This window comes from Notothenia coriiceps, unplaced genomic scaffold (assembly GCF_000735185.1).
Source record: "Notothenia coriiceps isolate Sejong01 unplaced genomic scaffold, NC01 NC01_scaffold00022019, whole genome shotgun sequence".
NCBI lineage: Eukaryota > Metazoa > Chordata > Actinopteri > Perciformes > Nototheniidae > Notothenia > Notothenia coriiceps.
In genome coordinates, this window is record NW_011354720.1 from 219,717 (window position 1) to 239,844 (window position 20,128).

The following is a 20,128-nucleotide window of genomic DNA, read 5'->3' on the forward strand; positions in this document are numbered from 1 at the left end:
ACCCCTCAAAGTACACCCTGTAGGGAGTAAAACTCTAATACAGAAAAGACCTCCCGAAAACGCCTCGTTGGAGATATCTCATTTTCCAATGTTTTCTTCCTGGGTATTGTGACGTAGGGATACCCAGTAGCCACGCCCAGAGCTATGGCCGCACCCTCTGCCAGCCGAACATATATACTGTAGGAAGCTCAGGTTCAGTTCAAAACTACAGTGATGCCAACAAGGGTCTGTTTCCTGTCTTGTGAGGGGAAATCTTCAATGTATGCCTTACCGAGGGCAGAACCACAATGAAGTCAGTGGTTGACATTTCACGGAGCAAAGCTTCGCAAACATTGCAGCGATTCATGCCGGATATGCACAGCGTAGGACACTGAAGGACGATGCTGTTCCTACTTTGTTTGGACTAGCGGGAGATTCGGGTACACAACCTGTAAGTATCCATTGTTGTTTGTGTATTTATGATGTTTAAAACAAACAAGGTATCTACCACGACTGTTTAAATAGGTAAACGTTTTTCGGGCTGCTAAGCCATTGACACAGTGCTAACTGGGCTAACTAAGTTGCTAGTGTTTCCATACATCACCTCCAATGTCAGCAGATGGCCTTTGATGTATCTCATAGCAGGAGTCTGCATTCACACACGAAATGCTCATAGACAGTATACTCCGGGTGATTTACCGTACGGTCAGTCGCGAAACTTAATTACATTATAGTTGTCATTCCGAGCGTGTATGCTACAGAGCTAAACAAGAAGGCTACTAAGAGCTAGACATGCTAGGGAAAACATTGTTTTTATGCCAGCTACAATGAATGACCGAATGTAGCAGACTACCCGTATAAGATTGCAATTGTAAACATGTTCTTGCTAGCCTAATATGAACCACTAGCTGTTGTTCATAGTAGGTTGGCATATTACACTGAACAACTAGCAAACGTAGGTTAGCACATTAATCTAGCTGGCAAGCTAACAAACCTAAAACAACTACATTTCTCTAATATTTTGTGATTTGCATTTGATTTCGTCCAGCCAGATCAGGAAACTCCTGGCGTATCCAGCGGACAACACATGACGGGATGACCACTCTGATGCCTCGTCCTAAAAAGCCACAGCACCAGCTTACAAAGCTCTACGCCTCAAAGGTCTATAATCAAATCTGAGGTTCTGCAGGGTGTGGGGTATGCATGGTGTATATCCTGGCATATAATGTTGTGTGCTACTGTTAGTGTTTTCAGCTAGCTGGCTACATAATGTTGTAACTGTCAGCTAGGCTACCTTTCTAATTTCTTTGCAACAGACGTTTTTCCACTTCGGTAGGCATCATGGCGCAGTTTCCACAAGTGCACCTAAATAACAACAGTTGTAGGTACAGTTCGGTTAGTTAGCATATAACATATACGGCTGTACCGACGCCATTGTAAAAAAAAGCACTGTTAGACATGGGCGGACAGAGTGTGAATACACATACTATACAGAGATGCTGTATGAAAAACCAATGTGAGTTTCGAAAATTGCACAGTATAAATCTATTTTAGTATACCTCAACAATGGAACCTTTAATGTTGCTCATTGATTTGTAAGTAGCTACTCGCAAACAATCACAGCAAACAACATAAGGTGACTTTTATAATATGTTAATGTTTATCAAAAACATCAATTGATGCGCGATTAAAACAGAAAATTGAGAAAATGACCTCATGTACTCTTCATGTGTGTAGTTTCAAGTAAAAAGTCAAAGACAACTTTATTGTCAATCTGCTGTTTGTGTGATACAGACAGCAGATTGAAATGCTGTTTCTCACAATCCCGAGGATTTCTTTTTGTACCAATGAAACAAAATTCCAAAGCCACCCAAAGATAAACATTTGCAGTCAAGTATTTTAATGTATTTAAATGAAATCCTCAACACAAAATCAGATGCAAATTCAATCAGCCCTTTGACCCTACCACTGCATTAACAGCAAAACATAAAGAATTGCTTCCTCTCTGATCACCGAGGGCTTCACTCATTGGACTGTTGGCCGATGTGATCTGAAGCCATCAAAGGTATTTATGCAGCGGGGTGGCGCCGGTTGGCATGTTCACTAAAGGCATGGACTGTTTAGATTATACAGATTTCGGAGAGGTTTGAAATCTGCATTATATGTTCAGTCACAGTTAAACCTAGTGTAAATATTGCAGTGGTATGAGAAACAACCACTTCAATCCACTTAATCCAAACACAAAGTAGCCTGACCTGACTTTACAATATTTCCATAGAACAGAGTTCCCCTTTGTACATTACAGAAAATCTTCATACAGGAAATTAAAGGCACATATGAGAAGATTAACGCACACACTCTGTCTCTCTCTCGCGCACGCTCGCAGACCCACATGGCACGGTGGTAGATCAACATGTGACGGTGAGAGATAGCAGCAGCTTGCCGTCTTCGCCGGGAGCAGCCATTAAATAAACATGTCAAGTTGTGTGCGTTTTAATGATGATCAGCCGAGCCCGCTTTCCCTGTGAAGCGCCAGCCAAAAAGGATCGACACGGTGCAACTCCCCAGACCTCCTCTCTTTCCCCGTCTCTCTGTTTCTGCCTCTCACCGACACTTTGACAGAGATGGAAAGAAAGAAAGAAAGAACAAGAGGCAGGCCCTTTTGAATCAGGTTTGGGGGCTGAGAGTGGGGGGGGGGGAGTTTGGGTTGTTTGTATGATGATTTTTCATGTGAAAAGAAAGAAAAACATCAGTCAAGTGCAGGCTTTTGTGAGGGTTTTAACACAGCTCTATCCCCGGTAGTGTGTGTGGTAGTTAGTTCTGAGTGCTACGTGTTTGACATGAGAGTGAATAACGGGCCGGCTGGTAAACGCTCTGTTTGTGTGTTTACGGCGTTGCGCACCCTTAGGTGAGGCGTCTCTTTCTCTCTCATACTCTATTCCTCCTTCTTACTTCCGTCTCGTCTTTGAAGAGCAGGGGCTCGGCGTCGGATTAAAGTTTGTTTGTTTTACGTTTAGCGAGCGAGAGCTGCCATTCCTCTCCTGCTTTCTCCTCATCTTCTCCCGCACGCCTGACGAACACTCACATTCTCGCGCTCACACACACGGTAAATCTCACAAACACACACCTCAGATCAGAAGTAGTGTGGAGTGCTGAGGCTGCATATGTAAATGCTGAGAGATTGTCAAGTGTCTGGGTGTGCATACATCAGGGTAATCAAGCCAGCGCTGATGGGGAGAGCTCGCTCCAGGAGCAGATCCGCAGTACTGGCAGTCACACAGCCGTCACTGAACTGCTGCCAATAATGGGTTTGAGAGGTGCTGGAGGAGGAGGGGAAGAAAGCATGTGTATATGTGTGTGTGTTTTCACTTGCACACAAACATGCCCATCTGCAAGTTGCCATTTATTTTGCATGGCATGTTTGCATGCATGTATGTTAATGTGACACCTCTATGATAGAAAAGCTGATTGAGAATGTGAAGGTGAAGCCAATCTGCCCACAGAGGCGTTGGAGTTGGAGTGGCACTGAGTTACAATCTGATCGCAAAAAAGGCCCGTGGATAAACTGGCCTAGCTTCACCTTCTGGTGCAAAGCTACTGCGTGCAAAGAAATCACAAGCTTTTACCTATGATCCAACATCATCCTATGATACTCTATTGTTTTTCTGTCTTTGTCACACTAGCCTTTGCCTTAGTGAGCCATACTGTCAAATATCAATTCCAATGCTAGTGCTCTGCAGCACCATTTGTGACTAGTTTACTGTATAGCCTAACATATGGAGCTAATTTCCTGCCATAACTCCACAAAAAAACTAACATGTTTTACAAATGCCCTATGATTCACTCACAAACACATTGTGGTTTGCAAATACAAACACCCTTTACAAACTAATGCATTTTGTTTTGCAGATAAAAAAACGTATCAATCAAACAATCACATTACATTTTCTAATAAATCCTGTTTGAGGAACAAATAAAGCAGATATCTTACAAGTACACACAAATATAGCTATGCAGTTTTTGAAACAAGATTTATAAGAAAAATGTAATATGTTTGTTTGATATGTATGTTTTTCATTTGCAAAACAAATGCATTAGTCTGTAAATGGTTTTTTGTATTTGCAAACAACATTGTGTTTGTTAGTGAAATATAGGGCATTTGTAAAACATGTTTAGTTTGTTTGTGGAGTTATGGCAGGAAATGAGCTCCATACTAAAACCATTGTTATACCCAGTGTCAGATGATGCACAGCAAAAAAATGGCATAATTGTCTTGTCTGATATTCGTATATGACTTGAGTACTTCCATATCAAACCGTATATGCCACAATAATGATAGCTATTGGGACTATATGATTCTTGCATACTTAAAAACGTACTTTCATCTTATACTTTTACATTTTCTAGTGTAAAATAGTTTTTAGTTACTTATGGCCTACTTCAGACCTGTTATACATTTATGAGGAAAACCGTTCCTAATAAATAGAAAAAAGAAAAAAAAAAACAGATGCAAATGTGATAAAACGATCCATTTTGTTTGGCTGATTCCGAAAGATTGTAAGCTAGCTAACATTGGCAAACGGTTGATATTCAAGCGTAACTGATAATTGAAGTAACGCATCTAAATATTTTATTGAATCTAACCATTTTTCAGTTGCTGGCTTAGTAAATACAAAATGTATAATATCATCACAAAATGAAACATTTATGCATTAATGCTAATGCTGTGTACGCGGTAATGTCAGAACTTGGAAAAGCTAGTGCTACCGACTCAAGGATACTACCTCAACTACTACTGGAAATGTTATCATAATCCATCGTATGCAATACCCTACTTTTCTGTATCCCCCCTCTCACCCACACCTCATACCATAGTATAGTACCCTATCTCGTCCTTTGACTTTGCCATGTTATTCATGCTTAGCCCTACAATGCTATTCTACTCCTTTATCTCATCCTAGTATGTCACGCCCTGCTCTCTTATTGTATCCCACACTAGTCTATTCCCCTGCCTGGTGAGAGCACTGGCACGTCTGATCAACTAAACAGATCCCCCAGCAGGCCTTGCTCTTCCCTGTGGAGAGCCCGGGATTGGGAGGGATGTTAACATTGCATTACAGTACGCCGGCACGTACACAATGTCCTCAATGAACGACACGGCTTTATCTGTCTCTCCTGGGATCTTGCCGATGCCTCTTACTCTCTCTCCCTCTCTATTTCTATGATATTCTCACTGTCCTTTCCCCTCACCTCCCCCCTCCTTTTCACTGCACACATGTGCGATAGACAGAATATCAGGATTACTGTTTGAGCTGACATAGTGACATGGTGTTAATCGTCAGAGTCGTGTTTGTTTCCGCCCAGAAACTGTCACCCTCTAATAACGAGGCCCCAAAACCCAACACAATTGGCGCCGGAATGGCAGGAGTGGCACAATAGGCACAAAAACCCGGCAATCTTGTCAACATATACAAATGGATGGCATGGAAGGAAGCCACACACATCCCCCTTTTCTCTTGTTGTCATAGAACACACATGTGTACCCTTCATTTCTTCTTCCTGAGTGGTGTCAGCAGAGGCCTGCAATTAATTTGTGTAATTGCCCCCCACACATATCCATCCCAACACCACCTACCCCTCCATCCCACCCTTTCAACCCTACTTGGCAATGCAGTCGTCCTGTTTTAACCCCACTACCACAAGTCACAGACACATATATACACAAATCCCAACAGCTTTCTTTAAGGTCTTTTATTGGGTACCAATATGCTACAGAAACATAATTAACCCCAAAATCTGTATTATTGTAGACATGGCCAATTTGTTTTGAACGTTATCCAATGGGTTTTGAAAGGTTTTAACACAGCGTCCACACGGCAGCGAAGCGACGGAACCACAATGCAGTTCGGCAAAGCGTGACGTCACCCTCATTCAAAGTGGGAAGAAGAAGCGTTGAAGCTTTAACGCACGCCGCCGTGTGGACGGACCATAAGGGCTTAAATAATGCAAGAACTGAATTATTTTTACTTGATCTTAAATAATTAATATTAACAGGGTTGTAATTTGTCGGAACAGATTATGCATACCTTGATATTGTGTACTTCAAGACACAAATACTGAGCTAAAGTCTTGTTCAACTCGCTCTGACTGCAATCTTTCATTTAGCATTCTCTTTAATTTGTCTTTTTGAAAGCATTCACAGATAAAAAAATAGTGTTTTCTGGGGTTTACAATCCATGTTCGAAGATTATTGGCTTCCACCATACCATAACCTTAAACATTTGTCATTTTAACCTTTTATAACCATTCTCTTAATACACATACAAATAAAGCTCTATTGAAAATGTACCAGTGCTACAGCTTGGTTTATCCACATCCACAAAAAGGTAATTTTCCCAAAGTTTGAGCTGTAATGTCTAAACTGTTCCTATCTCCAGCTTAACGGACAGGCTAAAGTAACTGTGGCCCCTCGACTTGCCAATGAAATTGCCTTTTCTGTTGGGCAGTGGCATTTAACCCGCAATGGTCTAGGGCTCATGAACATTTGGAAAACAATGTTTGTTAAAGGCCACTAAAACCATACATATAAAATAAAAAAAGATTTTCCTTTTTTTAAATATGTTTTTGGCCCCTGTAAATGAAGGATTACAGTGTAAAATTGGAAAGGGATGGAGGGGTATGACATGCAACAAAGGACTTAAGGGCTGGAATCTAACCCAGTGTGTTGCTGGAACCACTCGGCTAACAAGGTGATTCTAGATTTGTATTTTCATCAACCAAAGGAAACACTGATTGTAAGGCTCTGTTCCAAAAATGATGCCTTTAGTGACATTTCAAATGTCAAACGAATGAGGTTTCCTTTTTTTCTGAAACAGAATAGTTTCCCTTTGGCGCTCTATAGCTTGAAAAGGGAAACTTTAAAAAAAAAAAAATTCTCTTCAGATATCAGATTTGACTGTTTCACTACAAAAGAAAAGGCGTGCAATTATGTTATACCATTCATAGCGGAAAAGTCATAAAACTGTAATAAGACCAAGGGACATTAAAAGAACGATGGTAATAATCGTGATAATCATCATCTATCCAACACTGACTGCTTATTATCAGGTTTCTAATTGACCGGCGTGTGTGTGTGTGTGTGTGTGTGTGTGTGTGTGTGTGTGTGTGTGTGTGTGTGTGTGTGTGTGTGTGTGTGCTCATGTTTGTACTTTAATGGCAGCCCCCCTGTGCAGCCATAGGGAAAGTATGTGTAGAGCAGCAGCTGCAAAAGAGGGGCCTCCCAAACCCAGGCTGACGCGAAGTGACAGCTCTGTATATCTCTCACTGGCACTGACAGCTGACAGATGGATAGCACTCATACACCGCAGGAAAAAAAGACAGAGAGAGAGAGAGCAAGAGGGGAGAGGAGGAGGAGGGGAGGGATGAAGAGAGGAAGAAAGAGAGAGGGAGAGAAAGCCCCCAGGATGATTCGCCAGCATTGCTCTCTGTTCAGAGGGCCGGCGTTTGATTGAGTGCAACAGAAAATAATAAACCCTCCACTACCCGGTGCAGTGCCAAGCTTTCTCTCCCTCCTTATCTCTCCCTTTCCCCTCCCTTTTCTCCCTAACCCCTCTCCTCCCTTAATTCTCTCCTTCTCTCCCAAACCCTTTTATTGTCGCCTCTCCTTTGGCGCTTTGCTCTTGCTCCTTTATGTTACGCCTCCTATTCCCCAGGCCCGTCTTCTACACCTCGTGGTCTATCTTTATGTGTTTCTCTCCCTCTCTGCTCTTCCTTTCACTCGTCTGCTATCTGCCATCCCCGTGTATTTGTCTCTCTCTATCTGAGGTGTGAGAGACAGGGGTAAGAGGTCCCTGTCAAACAAACCAACAGTACTCACTCACAGCTATTCCCCCGTGTATCTGACTGTGTATCTGGATCTGTAGAGCCTCTCTGTTTCCACAACTACAGATACAGGGAGCATACACACACACACACACACACACACACACACACACACACACACACACACACACACACACACACACACACACACACACACACACACACACACACACACACTGCAGCTTTTCACAGCGGGGGAGCATTTGATGTACAATACTAGCTTTGGCATCATATCAAAGGCAAGTAAACATGCTCTATGTTTAGAGACCTGTTCTATGAAGATGAATAAACCGTTAAACAATTGTAAAAAATATATATGATTAGATAACAACCAGATAACTTGTAAAAAGGTGTAGTCAGTCTTTTTGTTTGGAGGACATTAAGACATGGTGAATTGCCAATAGCAAAACTTCGGTTTTAATACATCTTTGACTGAAAAAATGCAATGATTGTAACGTTTTTACATGATTATACATCTAGAAATGGTTGTATTGTGTCACACTGAGTATTTTATGGTGTTAAGGATGTAAACCTGTCATATAGTATTCTTTTGTGACCAAAACACTTGATGAATAGAATTTGCCACAGACGTAGTTCAATTAAACAAATCAACTACAAACCATAATTGAAACAGGTAATGATATTGAAAATATACACACAGATATTCTGGTCCTATATATGGCATGGATGTAGTTTAATACAGTTACAAAAGCAATGTTCTATTGGCAGGGGCTTTCCCTTTTCTGGCAAAGGCTAAAATCCCAAAGTTCTCCAACCCCCCCCTTGCCTGAAAGGCCTCCATGGGGCTCCTTTGTTTACTTCCGTATCATAGTGACATAGCTATGTAACACTCGTGCTTCTATTGGCTGGCGCTCCAACACATGTATGTGATATGCTAAGGTCCGGGGACATTGTAGACACATATCTAGGTTGTTGACCAATCACAACAGAGCTATATAAAATAACCAATCAGAGCAGACTGGGCTTTCGTTTCAGACAGAAGGTGAAAAGGTACTGCAGCACAGGCAGTATGAGAAAAATAAAGCACTTTTGAACATTAAAGCATGGAAACATGTCACAGGAGAGACACTACAAACAAATATGAACCTGTCAATGAGTATAATATTTCCTCTTTGATATTTCAGCTGTATAGTGGTCATGTCTTGTTTTGGGAATCTCTTTTATGATCAATGAATGACTTGTATTGAGAGGTTTCTCATTATCATACATATCTTATTTTCCTACTGTGATCACTTCAGCTACATGCTAAATTTAAACTATGTTACAGTAAGTAGGTGTGTCATTGCAAACACTTTGCTGCACACTGCAGTAAATTTCAATAGGCCTATGATTCATACTGTTAAGCACATGCTGTGTAAGTGATGAGAGTAAATCTACCTACATTTTAAATGACTGGTTAAAATTGCAAGCTCAAATAAAATATAAACCAAAAAAAAGGGACAGCTGACCATGATGCATATCATAGCACAAATATCAAATTCTTGAATTTCAAAGAATTCACATTTTCTTACAAGAAATGAACAAATTAGGAGGTGGGAATTAATATAATCTCAAAATTGATGGTATGTACAGTTTTGTGGATTTTAACCTTGAAGGAAGGGTTGCAACTATGGATTATTTTTCAAATAATGTATAATCTGCCTATCATTTTCTAGATTACTCGATACATCCTTTGATAAAATTGTCAGAAAACCATACCATTTTTTTTACAAGGGGATGACTTGTTGTTGTGTTAGTCCAAAAACTAAATATATTCTCTTAAACTTTACAGAAAAAAAGTAAATCTACTCGAGTTACTGAAAATAGCAAAAAGCAAACACATATTTTAATCTTTATAAATAATTTCCGTTGATCAACCGATGCAGCTCTTTATGAATGTGGAACTAATTCTTCTTTTGAAGGCACCTAAACACTACCATTGCAAATGTGAGGACACATCTCTGAGGGCTTAACAACTACTACATAGTTAACCCCAAACTTGACCTCAACTAAAATCTATAGTTCAAACCTAAAACCCGTCTTAAGTCTTACCCCTAAAATAAAATGTAATAAAACCCCATGGGTGCAGGTTTTTGTCCCTAGATAAGAAGAGAGCCCCGACATACGATGGTGTGAACAGATTATTGGCCCTGCAAAGTGGCGTACACACACACACACACACACACACACACACACACACACACACACACACACACACACACACACACACACACACACACACACACACACACACACACACACACACACACACACACACACACACACACACACACACGTTACTGTCATTCAAACAATGCCTCCCCATTAGACTGAACTCTATACCATATCTAGAGATGAAGGCTTGGCACAATGCGACAAGCAAGCCCTCTTTGCCCTAACCCCCTTTCCTGCGCTCTCTTTCCCTCTATGTTGCTTTTATTTGGGATTGTGAAGGAGAGGATTAGCAGTGGCTTTAGGAGGTAAGTAAGGGTGTAAAGGGAGGAGAATAGAAGGTTGCACTGGACAAGTAAAGGTGTGTATGTGTCACCTTTTATTCTGGATGTCCACTGCAAGACAGAGGGATACAATGGGCACCTCTGTCTTGTTGTGAATGTCGCCTTTCTCTCACTCCACACACAGACACGTATGTTCAGTTCCGCTCTATTTTCCCTCTCCTCTGTGAGGGTTAATCTGTGGATGTGTTCCAGTGCCCTCCTTCTCTCTTTCTCTCTCCCCCCCCCCTCCTCCTCCTCCTTCTGCTCCTTTTCTCTCCCCTCTCATCCCTCCATCCCCTGGGTCTGTAGACGGCCTGTTTCTCAGCATCCCAACATAGATGTGTGTGTGGGGGTGGGGGGGGGGCTAAGGGGCTGCCTGGCTTGATACTGGCCGCTTGGCATGGAATTGAAAGATGTTTACTAAATAGCCCCCATGTCCTCGCACCCGGCATTTAGTAGTTAGGACTGCTTGCCTGGTACCACACAATATGGAGTGAAATTGACTCATTGCATGGTGACATGCTGCATGCATTGATTGCTCAAAATGTGGGTCCTCTTGTTCACAGTTTTGAAACATTTTATTAAGTCATTTCAATTAGCTTTCAGTCTTGAGATTTTCTAGCCTTCATTTATCTTGGGAAAAACTGGCGCATCATTTTAACTTTCTGCAACACCCTGCTTCAAGTTCACCGTCACAGATATTCACACACAAACAAAAAACAGTGCCGTCTAGTTGCTAAGGGAGCGGAGTGTTATACACTTGCTCACGAGAGGTCACATTTTTTGTTTTTCATGTGATATCAATTACAATTATTATTTTTGCACTCATTCATGCGCCTAGGCCAAGATGCAACCTCAAAGTTTGAAAAGTAAAGCTCATGCAGGAGTTGCATTAAACTGGCATTCTATCTAAAGGCAAAAATGGCACGAGTCCACTAATTGCAGAAAGAAGTCAGATTGTATTGAAGTTTATAAGAAAATTGCACTACTTGTGACTATTAATTTCCCTTGTTTTACTTTTTCGTCAAGTTGTTTGCCTCAATCGCTAGTTTCAAGTTTTTTCAATGAAGGATTCTGTTCATTTAGTAAAGTGTGGTCCTGTTTCAAGTCAAATAGACAACAGTGCAGGGTATTACTGAAAAATCTATGAGGAAATTGCCCTGCTTTTCACCTGATTTAATAACCTAATCAAACCTTTTATTGACAAATGTTGGCTTAAAACGCTAGTTTCAAAGCTTCTTCACTACAGCATTGTGTTCAATGAGTAAAATGATGGTCCATTTTTGAGTAAAATAGACAATAAAGCAGGGTTTGCTTTAGGACCCGCCTACTTTCTGATGGATAGTTTTCTACCGATCTGCGTGATATCCATGTTCTTTGACTAAGAACTTTAAGCTGCAATGTGTTTTCAGGGTTATCATGAGAATGTATTCTAAAAAATATCTAAAATCCTAAAGCGGCGACTTCAGAACCTTATTCCACAAACCAATTGTGACTACATGCACTTTTTATGTATAGTCTATGACCTAAGCTATCTCACAACCTATCTCTTACACTCATGAACACACAAACACACACACACACACACACACACACACACACACACAGGTCTCCACGTCTCCCTGGCTGTGAGCGGGACAAACCAGGTTCATCATAAATCAAGATGATAAATCCTGATCATAAGTCAGTCAGGCTGGTATCAGAGCCAGAGGCAGAGGCAGAGGCAGAGACATGCCCTCAGACTACGGGTACACCAGTGACACCCATCACCTTCACATGTCACCCAGCTGAGACACATGAAACACACACACAAACACACACATACAGGCTCTCTGTCCGCAACCACTCTCCAGTCCTTAAAGTATCAAGTCAAGGACATAAACCCAAAAAAAACTCACAGACTCAGGTACATACTGCACTCATTCTACTCAAATAGAGCTAGCTGTTACCTAACTAGCATCAGACAGAAAAAGATGACTGCATTCACTTCTTCCGTTAGAATTTCCACGCTGTGAGACAGAAAAGGCCTCAGCTATTAGCCCGGGCCGACCTTCATTAACGGATCGCCATTGATTCCTCCCAACGAGCTGTTTACCTAATTAAAATCCGGAACCCTGCATCGGTTTGCCTAAGTAAATATGTCCATTAAAATATGACTTCACAGTGTACAGACAGGGGGTGGCGAGAGGCTCATTTCTCAGCGCTGTGCTGCCAGGCTTTGTGGGAAGACACAGAGTTAAATCACACTTGGAGAGAGGCGAGTGTTTGACAGACCTGGTCCTTGTGCCGCTTGTCACGCGCATTTGATATTTTGATAGCTTCCCGTCTCTTCCCATTAGCCCCTGGGGTCCCGAAACCATTTTAGATGTTTATCTGCAAAGCGCTGGGGGTTAATTTTGTTTCTTGTCAGGAGCGCCGGCACAGAGCGGTATCGCGCTGTCACCCATCGTGGCCAATCGTCGCAATCGGTCCGGCTTATCAGGGAGAGTTGTGTTACACTGACTGACACATGACAATGACCCTGGTGACTCTCGGAGGGCTGATAGCATCTGGGTTTTTCTTTTCGTTACCTCTCCTTACTCTCCCGCGCTTTCCCTCCTCCTCTTTTTCTTGCACCCCCAACCTCGTCTTTCTGTCTGACTGCAGGCAATGGAGAAATTGGGACTTTGTCTCTGGGGGAGTGGAAAGAGTAGGAGGGATAGTGTATGGTGTCTATGTGGGAGTGTATTACTCAAACACACACACAGATAACAAACATTAAACCAACCACTGTTAGCCCATTGCATGCACACACAAACACATACTGGCTCTGACTGAGCAGTGGGTGTGTTATAATATGCATGTCTATCTCTGGCCATCCAGTTTTATCAGCGACAAAAAGGTATTGGTTTCAATGTTCGGTGTGGAACAGCATGGTGCCACGGGGCATGCCTGCTCGATAATCTGCTAACACACTGAACCATAAACACACACACAATTATTTTTGCAGACGCACACACACACCGGTTCATAAATGCAAACCAATATGCATAAGCATGGCGGCCACACGCAGGTGGCACATGTTGAGGTGTACGTGCACATGCATTTTGCAAAAATACACTAACAAATCTACACACATTAAAAAAAGATTACACAAGGGGCATTCTGGCTGTCCATCAAGACTCTCCCAGTCATTTCCATTACCCGCTGTCCTCCCTGCGACATGGGCTAGTTCTTTTTTCTTCCCCTCTGCTTTAATCCCTTCTTTGCTTTCAGCTGTTGGTACTGAGGTAGTGTTTATCTTCACTAATACACACATAGCGTAGCTTAAAATTAGCCCGTGTATACAGTATGTGATTTATTTATTTTGCAATAAATCACAAATAAATGAGTATACAAGTAATTGATATGTCACATTTGAAAATAAATAAAGCATGATTGGTTGGATTGATGGTTGAGATTTTGTTATAGAAACCATAAAGAAATAAGACAATGGTGGCTTCTGGGCTCCTATACTGTTTTGTTATTTTACATCTACAGCTTCACATTTTGTAGGAGACCTCCTGCCACAGTATGTCACAGAAAAGAAGATTGCTTTATGGCACAAACAGTAATAGGGTGCTTCTATTTCAAAGCAAAATGAGTTAAAGAGAGTTCCTGGCAAAGAGAGCTATAGTAGAACTGAAAAGTCAAGTATTTGGGTAAAACTGTGCTACTGTTTTGCTACCAACTGTCAAAATCAATGATATCCAACCTGTGATCGGGTCTCCAGTTAGTCCCAAGAAGTCTCAAGATAATCATCCACCTTGAATATTATCATCCCAATAATTGACGCTATCACTACCGTTATAATACGTCAGATAGGAAAACAATCTGTAAATTGAACCTAATTGAGAACTAAAACAAAATACTTTCGGTTTGGTAACGTATTTTTAGTTGTGTACGTGATTTAAGTATGATACCGACAATAGGTAACGTAAATCAAATGTGGTTTAACACAGGTCCCGAACTGCAATCCTTTCCCTTATTTTTCACCCTAACATAATTTCCTTGCAGACTTGACTTTCTTCTCTTCCCGTAATTATAACAGCCACAAGAGGTCGCCGCCCAAACTATTTGAACCTAGATGCGAAAATCCAGTTTAACAATAGATGATAACAGCCTACTAAGCCATCTAAGAGCTATCAGGGCCATACTACCTCCAATCTATGGTCCTGGTGGCAACTGATAACAGCCATTTAATATGCTGATAACAGTGAGGGGGTACGAAAAAAAGTACTTTTTATTTCTCTCACTCTTTGATAACTTTTGCAGCATGATTTCCTGAACAGTTCACCAATCATGTTGTTACTAATTTCATAACCTGTGTTTAGTGGTTACTGTGTTTCATTAAAGTGGGCCTAATTTCCACCGAGCAGTTAGACCAAGACACCCTTAATCAACCAATGATATAATATTTTTGGATTTGTTGAAAATAAACAAATTCCCATAAATCATACGTTGAGTCCTAATTTTTCCGTGGGACAGCAGAAGTACTGATTGTGCTACTTACGATCGCTAGATGACGCATTTGTGGATATATCGCTGAAGTGAAGAAAGCAAAAGGCAAATGTGTGAGTGTGTGTTTGTGCGTGTGTAATTCTTTGGGCGCCAGCCATGTCAATCAGCCCCCTGCAGCGCAACTGCCCTTCACACTTCTGTTTATCTGCTGCTGCTGAGGACTGGGAAGACTGATAAGAGTACATCACTCTGTATCCCTCTCCTTCTCTCCCTCCCCTTCTCTGTCTGTCTCACACACACACACACACACACACACACACACACACACACACACACACACACACACACACACACACACACACACACACACACACACACCCACAGATTGTTAGCTGTCCCTTTCGGCAGTCTTCATCATCAGCAGAGATCACTGGGGCAACGTTTCAGTGATATCACAAACGGTAGCGTATTGTTTGAAGTGAGACCTCTTCATTGTTAATATTCCCCCCATGATGTTCACTTTTCTATACATCCCATGTGTATTCTACAAAATCAAATGTCTAATAGGTGTTCATTCAGAGTGTATTGCTTCCAATGGCTGTTTATTCCTCAGATGTGGATCACAATCACGTAATCTAATGGTCAGGACTGTCCATGTTCTTGGTTTGTTCTACAGTGCTTATCCAGGCTCCATTTGTGTTTGAGCTATTTCAGTTTGTGCCCTATTTTATAATCAAAGATCAGAATCCATTTTCCCTATCAAAGCGTTTGCCGCGGGCAATGTTGATTAGCACAAACCCTCAAAATGTTTTTCTTCTTTCAACCATACCCCCACCTGAAATGTTCTCTTTTCATGTCTGAGGCTCCACATTTCCCTGGAGACGGGCCATTGTTACCATGGTCGCCGGACAATATTGGCGGTCATTGTGCCACCCATGTACACCTGTCACTCAAGGATGGAGAGGCCACTCTGAGCACACAGATGTGCTCTATTGAGGTTGAACATGAGTCTATGGATGTGCAGAGTGTTGAGGTAGTCTATACGTGCACATTGAGTGGGCTGAGTTTGCACGCCTCTGTGTGTGCGCTGTGTCTGTGTGTGTCCTCACTCAGTCAGCCAGCTGAGTCTGCAGTCAGTTTACGTTTGACTGCAGGGCAAAAGCTCGAGCAAGAAATGAATTCTGACTCACCGAGCGCCTCACATAAATTCCTTTTCTCATATTCCGACACAAAAGACAACATATCTGCCTTGCATTAGCCCTGGGACTCCTTTCTCATTCTGATGATGATTTAGGGATGTTGAGATCTCCCTGTGAACCTCGCCAAAGAGAAACAGTAAGACGGAGATAAAGAGGAAAGACACACCGAGAGATTGTTTTGGGTGTGTGGTGAGGGGGAGGGAGGGGGTTTTAAGAAAGGAAGAGAAAAGGATAAAAAGATATTTAGGTCTCATTTGCAGCCTGGAATTATGTTTTTTTTTCAATTATTTGTTTGCCAACGTTTGAATTTGCATGCTGTTAAATGTAATGTGCAAAGTATTTAGGGAAGCGACTACATTATTGGGAAGCTGTAAAGTAAACGACTTTGTATTACCTTTAATGTAATTTCTGTTCTTTGATCATTACACTGTAAGAAAACTGTATCTGCATTTCTAATGGAATTTCAAGTATAATTTGTCGGTTTATTATTGTTTAATTTGCTAACCAGTTTCCAAAGTAACACCTTCTTTTAGCACTTATGAAATGCTTTATTATGTAAGAAGCCTGTGAAATGATTGTATGGTTCACAAGTTCACGTTCTGACATGTTGGCACATAATAAATATGCAAATAAAGGATACTTTTGGGATTTGTAGAGCGCATTCCTCCACCATGGACAATGATGCACTCACATGCTCCTTGAATGGTGACTTGTCCTGAGTTGGGAAGTACTTCCTCCGACATCATGGGGCATCAAATAAATTGCAGACAGTGTTGCTTTTTTTCCACCAACTTTCCAAGATACGACAGGAAGTAATTTCACATGAAAGCTGCAAAAATGCTTTTTTCACAATGTTGCACAGTTTTGTTGCCCTGGGATTTGGATTTGCCCCAAAATGTTATGGGTTTACCTTTGCCCTCATCCTTCTTCTAAGTTTCATGAAAAACTGTGATCCAAATGTTATAGTAATCCTTCTGACTAATATTAGTCAACAGGTTTAGAACATAATTTATATCAGATATATAATTAGCATCCTCTATTTCCACACTTTGACCTTTTTCTATAATAAGTAACTGATTGGCCTTAAGGATGGCGGCGGCATTGGTACTTGACTCAAGTTTACTGTTGCCTTGTTATAATTGCCGTTTCCCGGGCACAGAGTTGTCCTCAAGGAAGATTTTTAAACTTCATTGGGCGCTCCTGGGCGTAGTGGAAGGTCGGAGGGCGGGAATGGATTCTCTCTACATGTTGGTGTATGAGGGCTTTTTCTGTCTCAGGCAGGAAAGGGTAACATGCGGGTATGAACCCTTCATTACCCAGTGGCATGTGTCCTGTCACTCATTCATTGTTACTCGCTACATTCACATCTGAGCTCTTTCACATTACTCATCCTCTGTTTGCCCCACCTGACCTCACACACACACACACACACACACACACACACACACACACACACACACACACACACACACACACACACACACACACACACACACACCTTTTGTATTCAGGCAGACAAAGCCTTTGCACACTATAATATTTATACATCTCAGTTGTTCTTGTGTGCTCAACTTAGGAAAGGGAGGAATTGTTTTACAAAATACTGCTTATTCATTGTTTACTCTTCTTTCCCTTTGTTTGTTGTACTCACCATTACTTTGTTGCACCACTTTCTGAACATGAGCATGGAGAAATCTTTTTATAGGACGTATCTTAGAAAACCACTTAAAGTCATAGTCACTTGGTTTATGCCATGCGTTAAAAATAATGTTCGGAATTTAGCAGGAATCAAATGGTTTCAAGCGACGAGGATGATGACATTCTCAATAGAGGTCCATGTCCTGTTCTGATTGCAATGTACACACGGCCCCATTTTTATACACCTGGATATCAACTACTTGCTTAAGTTGTGGCAACAAAAACTTTAGGTTTAGGATATAAATCATGGTTTGGGTTGAAATAAGGATTATTTTTATGTAGATTAAATTACGTACGTAAATCAGGTAGTCAATGTAAACAAATCATCGGGTAACTTTTGCTTTTGCAAGGGAAAAAAGGGGGAAATTTCTTTGCTTATTCCTTCCATCCATCCATTTCCGTTCTTCTTCCTATGCAGACTGTCTCGCCCTTTATACTAAATCACCAGCCTACCTGTGCACTTGCTCTGGTTGTATATTGCCTACCGTGAAATACCTCTCGTGTTAATCATACACCATTTGACAAAACCAGGCTGGTGTTTCAGGGGTTTGCCAAAAATATATTAAATACTGTTTCTCTGCCTTCATGAACTGTTGGTTTTGGGCATTGGATGTAATGGGGAACTGTTTTTTTCTGGCTGCTGTGGAGCTGTGGATTAAGGGGGAAAGGAGGGGAGAGTAGTGAGGGGTGGCTGTGTTGTGCGCATCATTTCATGGGTGACAGAAAATGGAAAGCCCCCAGTGGGTGCCTCCTTCTGCTCAGAGAAGCCAGGGGAGAGGGACTTTAGGGACTGAGAGTGAAAAGAGAGAGGGAGTTGGGGAGAATGGAGCAGGAGCGAGAGGGGGTACAAGGTTCTGCCATCACATGGGACAGATCAAACCGCAGCTGGCTGATTTCATTTGTCCCTTGCCTCCCACTCTTCCCATCCACCCCTCTGTCCCAATGAACTTCCTCGCTTCAGTCATCTGTCCTCTCTCGGAGGCTACGGAACAGAGGAGATCATAATGTTTGTAGTGTTCAGCCTGTTGATCATCTACTGCTTGTCCACTGAAAGCTGTAATGGATTTGACTTCTGTTTCTACAAATTCATGCACAAATGGTATTCACTCCTATCAAAGCAATCCTTCTTGGTGTTAAAGTATGCTGAATAAAGTTGTGTACTAACTACTATGAGAAGTGACAAACAATCAAATAATCAATAAAATTACATCACACTTTAAGTGAAAACAGATAATCTTTTAACTTTACTCCTCCTAACATTCCAGAATGGTATTATCATTAGTGCTGTTGACGCCAAGACAACTGAATCACTTTCTGTTTTTTATTTGTTTGTCATTGTTAATTACTGATTTACTGAGAAGAATAACAACTGAATGGCACTTTGGAACCCTCTAAATACCTGGAGCACTTTCTATCGCGTGAATTTGTTTGAGGTTTACTGTTGAATTCATTTATTTTTCACCACTCTTCCTTTTCGCCTTCTTTGCCTCCTCCATCAATGGGGCTCTTTTTCTTTTGCTTGCAAGAGTTTTCCAAAGTAGCTCCAGTTGTTCAACGGTCCACTACATTCCACTATTTGAGGAAAGCTACCAGGGAGAACAAAAGGTTTATCCTCTTCCTGTTTAGGTTTTGCTATGGTTGACATGCTTCCATTGTGCTGTAATTCAACCTTAACCTTTAACAACCTTTAATCAACCCTAGCCCAAAACCTAACTCTTCATTTACTCAAGTCCACAGATTGTTGCCGGTGGGAGACAATCGTATATTGAAGAATAGTCTTATGGGAGCTAATCTAAACACTGATGGTGTCATCATTCTATAGCCAATACAATGCAACCAACATTTACTTCATAATAGGGATGGGAATTTGAAAGCAAATGTATTGGGGATTGGGTAAAAACATTTTTTTTCCCAAATCTTTGTTTCAATAATTTTTGGAAATACATACATGTTCAAATAAGTGTAGAAACCAAGTCGAATTTGTCAAATGTATTGAACTGGTGATCAAAGTTTGACAGCTATAGGTAGGCCTATAGCTGTCAAACTTTGATCACCAGTTCAATACATTTGACAAATTCGACTTGGTTTCTACACTTATTTGAACATGTATGTATTTCCAAAAATTATTGNCACACACTAAGAGTTAGACCTAACACACTTAGTTATTTTATCTACCTCTGGAACTAGCTAAACTAGTTATAAATCTGTTTATTCTTCACTGTCGGTTCACTCATTACTGGATCAGTGAGCTGCATGAGATACTGGCTGTCGGGAGAGAGAGAGATGGGGAGAGAGGAAAAGAGAGCGCTTCCGCTCATTTCTCCCATGTTATTATCCAAAGTTAATGTAAACTTGAATAATGTACTTCATTTGAATGTAATAATTATGTTGATTATT

General features: G+C 41.3%; 1 long non-coding RNA gene across 1 annotated transcript; it reads left to right on the top strand.

The window, feature by feature from the left end:
• Positions 1-323: 323 nt before the first annotated feature.
• On the top strand, positions 324-1,097 carry LOC104953620 (uncharacterized). The gene is made up of 2 exons (XR_799245.1): positions 324-430; positions 1,028-1,097. It is a non-coding gene; the product is annotated as an uncharacterized lncRNA (long non-coding RNA).
• The last annotated feature ends 19,031 nt before the right edge of the window (positions 1,098-20,128 follow it).